Genomic DNA, 7,500 nt, shown 5'->3' with positions numbered 1-7,500 from the left:
GGCTGAGAGAGCACAGGCACCCCGCCGCCGGCCCTTCCCACCCCGTGCAGGCACCCCTGCATACGGGCCTCCGGCAGGGCCGGCCTGCCGCCCCCAGCCACCCCCCGCAAGCCCCCCCACCGCCGCCCCGGCTCAGAGAGCACAGGCACCCCGCCGCCGCCCCTTCCCACCCCGTGCAGGCACCCCTGCATACGGGCCTCCGGCAGGGCCGGCCTGCCGCCCCCAGCCACCCCCCGCAAGCCCCCCCCACCGCCGCCCCGGCTCAGAGAGCACAGGCAGCCCGCCGCAGGCCCTTCCCACCCCGTGCAGGCACCCCTGCATACGGGCCTCCGGCAGGGCCGGCCTGCCGCCCCCAGCCACCCCCCGCAAGCCCCCCCACCGCCGCCCCGGCTGAGACAGCACAGGCAGCCCGCCGCCGCCCCTTCCCACCCCGTGCAGGCACCCCTGCATACGGGCCTCCGGCAGGGCCGGCCTGCCGCCCCCAGCCACCCCCCGCAAGCCCCCCCACCGCCGCCCCGGCTGAGAGAGCACAGGCAGCCCGCCGCCGGCCCTTCCCACCCCGTGCAGGCACCCCTGCATACGGGCCTCCGGCACGGCCGGCCTGCCGCCCCCAGCCACCCCCCACAAGCCCCCCCACCGCCGCCCCGGCTGAGAGAGCACAGGCAGCCCGCCGCCGGCCCTTCCCACCCCGTGCAGGCACCCCTGCATACGGGCCTCCGGCAGGGCCGGCCTGCCGACCCCAGCCACCCCCCGCAAGCCCCCCCCACCGCCGCCCCGGCTGAGAGAGCACAGACAGCCCGCTGCCGGCCCTTCCCACCCCGTGCAGGCACCCCTGCATACGGGCCTCCGGCAGGGCCGGCCTGCCGCCCCCAGCCACCCCCAGCAAGCCCCCCCCACCGCCGCCCCGGCTCAGAGAGCACAGGCAGCCCGCCGCCGGCCCTTCCCACCCCGTGCAGGCACCCCTGCATACGGGCCTCCGGCAGGGCCGGCCTGCCGACCCCAGCCATCCCCCGCAAGCCCCTCCACCGCCGCCCCGACTGAGACAGCACAGGCAGCCCGCCGCCGGCCCTTCCCACCCCGTGCAGGCACCCCTGCATACGGGCCTCCGGCAGGGCCGGCCTGCCGCCCCCAGCCACCCCCCGCAAGCCCCCCCACCGCCGCCCCGGCTGAGACAGCACAGGCAGCCCGCCGCCGCCCCTTCCCACCCCGTGCAGGCACCCCTGCATACGGGCCTCCGGCAGGGCCGGCCTGCCGCCCCCAGCCACCCCCCGCAAGCCCCCCCACCGCCGCCCCGGCTGAGAGAGCACAGACAGCCCGCCGCCGGCCCTTCCCACCCCGTGCAGGCACCCCTGCATACGGGCCTCCGGCAGGGCCGGCCTGCCGCCCCCAGCCACCCCCAGCAAGCCCCCCCACCGCCGCCCCGGCTGAGAGAGCACAGGCACCCCGCCGCCGGCCCTTCCCACCCCGTGCAGGCACCCCTGCATACGGGCCTCCGGCAGGGCCGGCCTGCCGCCCCCAGCCACCCCCCGCAAGCCCCCCCACCGCCGCCCCGGCTCAGAGAGCACAGGCACCCCGCCGCCGCCCCTTCCCACCCCGTGCAGGCACCCCTGCATACGGGCCTCCGGCAGGGCCGGCCTGCCGCCCCCAGCCACCCCCCGCAAGCCCCCCCCACCGCCGCCCCGGCTCAGAGAGCACAGGCAGCCCGCCGCAGGCCCTTCCCACCCCGTGCAGGCACCCCTGCATACGGGCCACCGGCAGGGCCGGCCTGCCGACCCCAGCCATCCCCCGCAAGCCCCCCCACCGCCGCCCCGGCTGAGACAGCACAGGCAGCCCGCCGCCGGCCCTTCCCACCCCGTGCAGGCACCCCTGCATACGGGCCTCCGGCAGGGCCGGCCTGCCGCCCCCAGCCACCCCCCGCAAGCCCCCCCACCGCCGCCCCGGCTGAGACAGCACAGGCAGCCCGCCGCCGCCCCTTCCCACCCCGTGCAGGCACCCCTGCATACGGGCCTCCGGCAGGGCCGGCCTGCCGACCCCAGCCACCCCCCGCAAGCCCCCCCCACCGCCGCCCCGGCTCAGAGAGCACAGGCAGCCCGCCGCCGGCCCTTCCCACCCCGTGCAGGCACCCCTGCATACGGGCCTCCGGCAGGGCCGGCCTGCCGCCCCCAGCCACCCCCCGCAACCCCCCCCACCGCCGCCCCGGCTGAGAGATCACAGGCAGCCCGCCGCCGGCCCTTCCCACCCCGTGCAGGCACCCCTGCATACGGGCCTCCGGCAGGGCCGGCCTGCCGACCCCAGCCACCCCCCGCAAGCCCCCCCCACCGCCGCCCCGGCTCAGAGAGCACAGGCAGCCCGCCGCAGGCCCACCCACCCCGTGCAGGCACCCCTGCATACGGGCCTCCGGCAGGGCCGGCCTGCCGCCCCCAGCCACTCCCCACAAGCCCCCCCACCGCCGCCCCGGCTGAGACAGCACAGGCACCCCGCCGCCGCCCCTTCCCACCCCGTGCAGGCACCCCTGCATACGGGCCTCCGGCACGGCCGGCCTGCCGCCCCCAGCCACCCCCCACAAGCCCCCCCACCGCCGCCCCGGCTGAGAGAGCACAGGCACCCCGCCGCCGCCCCTTCCCACCCCGTGCAGGCACCCCTGCATACGGGCCTCCGGCAGGGCCGGCCTGCCGCCCCCAGCCACCCCCCGCAAGCCCCCCCACCGCCGCCCCGGCTGAGAGAGCACAGGCAGCCCGCCGCCGGCCCTTCCCACCCCGTGCAGGCACCCCTGCATACGGGCCTCCGGCAGGGCCGGCCTGCCGACCCCAGCCACCCCCCGCAAGCCCCCCCACCGCCGCCCCGGCTGAGAGAGCACAGGCAGCCCGCCGCCGGCCCTTCCCACCCCGTGCAGGCACCCCTGCATACGGGCCTCCAGCACGGGCGACCCGCTCTGTCCGCAGGGAGGACAGGTCTACCCCTTCTGCCGGCAGGGAGGCCAGGTCTACCCCTTCTGCCGGCAGGGAGGCCAGGTCTACCCATTTTACCTGCAGGGAGGCCAGGTCTACCCGTTCTGGCGGCAGGGAGACCAGGTCTACCCGTTCTGCCGGCAGGGATGCCAGGTCTACCCGTTTTACCGGGAGGGAGGCCAGGTCTACCCGTATTGCCGGCAGGGAGGCCAGGTCTACCCGTTTTACCGGCAGGGATGCCAGGTCTACCCGTTCTAGCGGCAGGGAGACCAGGTCTACCCGTATTGCCGGCAGGGATGCCAGGTCTACCCGTTTTACCGGCAGGGATGCCAGGTCTACCCATTTACCGGCAGGGATGCCAGGTCTACCCGTTCTGGCTGCAGGGAGGCCAGGTCTACCCATATTGCCGGCAGGGAGACCAGGTCTACCCATTTACCGGCAGGGAGACCAGGTCTACCCGTTCTGCCGGCAGGGAGACCAGGTCTACCCGTTTTGCCGGCAGGGAGACCAGGTCTACCCGTTCTGGCTGCAGGGAGACCAGGTCTACCCGTTTTGCCGGCAGGGATAACAGGTCTACCCGATTTACCTGCAGGGAGACCAGGTCTACCCATTTACCGGCAGGGAGACCAGGTCTACCCGTTTTGCCGGCAGGGATGCCAGGTCTACCCGTTCTGGCGGCAGGGAGAACAGGTCTACCCGTTTTACCTGCAGGGAGAACAGGTCTACCCGTTTTACCGGCAGGGAGACCAGGTCTACCCGTTTTGCCGGCAGGGATGCCAGGTCTACCCGTTTTACCTGCAGGGATGCCAGGTCTACCCGTTTTACCGGCAGGGAGGCCAGGTCTACCCGTTCTGCCGGCAGGGAGGCCAGGTCTACCCGTTCTAGCGGCGGGGAGACCAGGTCTACCCATTTACCGGCAGGGAGACCAGGTCTACCCGTTTTGCCGGCAGGGATGCCAGGTCTACCCGTTTTGCCGGCAGGGATAACAGGTCTACCCGTTTTACCTGCAGGGAGGCCAGGTCTACCCGTTTTACCGGCAGGGAGACCAGGTCTACCCGTTTTGCCGGCAGGGATGCCAGGTCTACCCGTTCTGGCGGCAGGGAGACCAGGTCTACCCGTTCTGCCGGCAGGGATGCCAGGTCTACCCGTTTTACCTGCACGGAGACCAGGTCTACCCGTTTTACCGGCAGGGAGGCCAGGTCTACCCGTTCTGGCGGCAGGGAGAACAGGTCTACCCTTTTTGCCGGCAGGGAGACCAGGTCTACCCGTTTTGCCGGCAGGGATGCCAGGTCTACCCGTTCTGGCGGCAGGGAGAACAGGTCTACCCGTTTTACCTGCAGGGAGAACAGGTCTACCCGTTTTACCGGCAGGGAGACCAGGTCTACCCGTTTTGCCGGCAGGGATGCCAGGTCTACCCGTTTTACCTGCAGGGATGCCAGGTCTACCCGTTTTACCGGCAGGGAGGCCAGGTCTACCCGTTCTGCCGGCAGGGAGGCCAGGTCTACCCGTTCTAGCGGCAGGGAGACCAGGTCTACCCGTTTTGCCGGCAGGGATGCCAGGTCTACCCGTTTTGCCGGCAGGGATAACAGGTCTACCCGTTTTACCTGCAGGGAGGCCAGGTCTACCCGTTTTACCGGCAGGGAGACCAGGTCTACCCGTTTTGCCGGCAGGGATGCCAGGTCTACCCGTTCTGGCGGCAGGGAGACCAGGTCTACCCGTTCTGCCGGCAGGGATGCCAGGTCTACCCGTTTTACCTGCACGGAGACCAGGTCTACCCGTTTTACCGGCAGGGAGGCCAGGTCTACCCGTTCTGGCGGCAGGGAGAACAGGTCTACCCTTTTTGCCGGCAGGGAGACCAGGTCTACCCGTTTTACCGGCAGGGATGCCAGGTCTACCCGTTCTGGCTGCAGGGAGACCAGGTCTACCCGTTTTGCCGGCAGGGATAACAGGTCTACCCGTTTTACCTGCAGGGAGACCAGGTCTACCCGTTTTACCGGCAGGGAGACCAGGTCTACCCGTTTCGCCGGCAGGGATGCCAGGTCTACCCGTTCTGCCGGCAGGGAGGCCAGGTCTACCCGTTTTACCGGCAGGGAGGCCAGGTCTACCCGTTTTACCTGCAGGGAGAACAGGTCTACCCGTTTTACCGGCAGGGAGACCAGGTCTACCCGCTTCCGGCAGGGATGCCAGGTCTACCCGGTTCCAGGCAGGGAGGCCTCGTCTACCCGTTCTGCCGGCAGGGAGGCCAGGTCTACCCGTTTTACCGGCAGGGATGCCAGGTCTACCCGCTTCCGGCAGGGATGCCAGGTCTACCCGGTTCCAGGCAGGGAGGCCTCGTCTACCCGTTCTGCCGGCAGGGAGGCCAGGTCTACCCGTTTTACCGTCCGCCGGGTCCGGTGTGCCCGATGTGGCCGCCGGAGCTGCCGGCGGAAAGGGATGCCTCGTCTACCTCGCTCCGGCGGGACTTTGGCTCCACCGCGGTTCTGGCAGGTAGACGTCTTGCCCGGTTCTTCTTCGGAGCTGCCGAAGGGGTCGCTGCTTTGCGCTGCCTCCAGTTACGTCATGGTAAGAGTCGGCGGCGCTCGCGCGCCTCCCCGCTGGGGGAAGACGGTTCTCTTCGAGCCCGCCGGGGCCGGGGACCTCGCTGTCCGTATACTAGGGCAGAGGGCTGGCGCTCGCGGACCAGCGCCATCGAACCGCTGCAGCTACTCGCGGTTCAGCCGGCAGACTCGGGCGTTGCACGGCAGCTGTGGCCGTGGCCGTTCTGCCTCCTACCTATCGCGCACGGCGCTTCCGACTGCCAGAAGCCGCGCGAAGCCGCTGCTTGCCCGCAGGCTCCGGTGGCCGTTGCCGACTGGAGCGAGGGCTCCAAGAGGGGTTTCTCCAGGGCCGGGCCGAGACGGGCGGCGGTCGCCGGCACTCGAACGCTTGTCAGCCGCGGCTCAGCCGGCAGACTCGGGCGTTGCCCGGCGGCCCTGGCCGTGGCCGTTCTGCCTCCTACCTATCGCGCACGGCGCTTCCGACTGCCAGAAGCCGCGCGAAGCCGCTGCTTGCCCGCAGGCTCCGGTGGCCGTTGCCGACTGGAGCGAGGGCTCCAAGAGGGGTTTCTCCAGGGCCGGGCCGAGACGGGCGGCGGTCGCCGGCACTTGAACGCTTGTCACCCGCGGCTCAGCCGGCAGACTCGGGCGTTGCCCGGCGGCCCTGGCCGTGGCCGTTCTGCCTCCTACCTATCGCGCACGGCGCTTCCGACTGCCAGAAGCCGCGCGAAGCCGCTGCTTGCCCGCAGGCTCCGGTGGCCGTTGCCGACTGGAGCGAGGGCTCCAAGAGGGGTTTCTCCAGGGCCGGGCCGAGACCGGCGGCGGTCGCCGGCACTCGAACGCTTGTCACCCGCGGCTCAGCGGGCAGACTCGGGCGTTGCCCGGCGGCCCTGGCCGTGGCCGTTCTGCCTCCTACCTATCGCGCACGGCGCTTCCGACTGCCAGAAGCCGCGCGAAGCCGCTGCTTGCCTGCAGGCTCCGGTGGTCGTTGCCGACTGGAGCGAGGGCTCCAAGAGGGGTTTCTCCAGGGCCGGGCCGAGACCGGCGGCGGTCGCCGGCACTCGAACGCTTGTCACCCGCGGCTCAGCGGGCAGACTCGGGCGTTGCCCGGCGGCCCTGGCCGTGGCCGTTCTGCCTCCTACCTATCGTGCACGGCGCTTCCGACTGCCAGAAGCCGCGCGAAGCCGCTGCTTGCCCGCAGGCTCCGGTGGCCGTTGCCGACTGGAGCGAGGGCTCCAAGAGGGGTTTCTCCAGGGCCGGGCCGAGACGGGCGGCGGTCGCCGGCACTCGAACGCTTGTCAGCCGCGGCTCAGCCGGCAGACTCGGGCGTTGCCCGGCGGCCCTGGCCGTGGCCGTTCTGCCTCCTACCTATCGCGCACGGCGCTTCCGACTGCCAGAAGCCGCGCGAAGCCGCTGCTTGCCCGCAGGCTCCGGTGGCCGTTGCCGACTGGAGCGAGGGCTCCAAGAGGGGTTTCTCCAGGGCCGGGCCGAGACGGGCGGCGGTCTCCGGCACTCGAACGCTTGTAGGGCCGGGGTTTGGGAGTGGAGCCTGCCGTGGCTCCCCCCCCTCCCCACGCCCGTTAACAGCAGCCATCCGCGGGCACGTTGCAGAGAAGCCTCTACGGCAGTCCGGCTCTGCCGGTGGCCAAGCCGCGTTGGGCTTCTGCTGTCGACGCTGCCCGCTCGCTCGCTCGCTCGCACGCAGGGCCCCGCGCCTGTGCTGCCCAGCCCTGCCCGAGGTTCGGGGTTCGGGGGCCGGCGCGCGCGGCCGTCGCTGTCCCAGGAACCGTGGCCGTGGGGCCTCCGCTTCTCCTCCGTTCCCCTTCCCTTTCCTGATCGATGAGGCTTTTCGGGTGGCGTCGGAGAGGGCCCCCGGCGGGCCGGGTCTTCCGTACTCCCCGTCATAGGGAGCCACGGCGGGGCTCCGGTGTTCGGGCCGGGCGGTCTCCTTTCCAATGTCGCTTCCCGTCTCGTGCGAGGTGTTGTCCCCTTCCCTCCGAGCGGCGCGGACCGTGACG

Source organism: Opisthocomus hoazin, unplaced genomic scaffold (genome assembly GCF_030867145.1).
Source record: "Opisthocomus hoazin isolate bOpiHoa1 unplaced genomic scaffold, bOpiHoa1.hap1 HAP1_SCAFFOLD_78, whole genome shotgun sequence".
NCBI lineage: Eukaryota > Metazoa > Chordata > Aves > Opisthocomiformes > Opisthocomidae > Opisthocomus > Opisthocomus hoazin.
The sequence above is the reverse complement of the archived record's forward strand: the minus strand, read 5'-3'. Positions refer to the sequence as shown.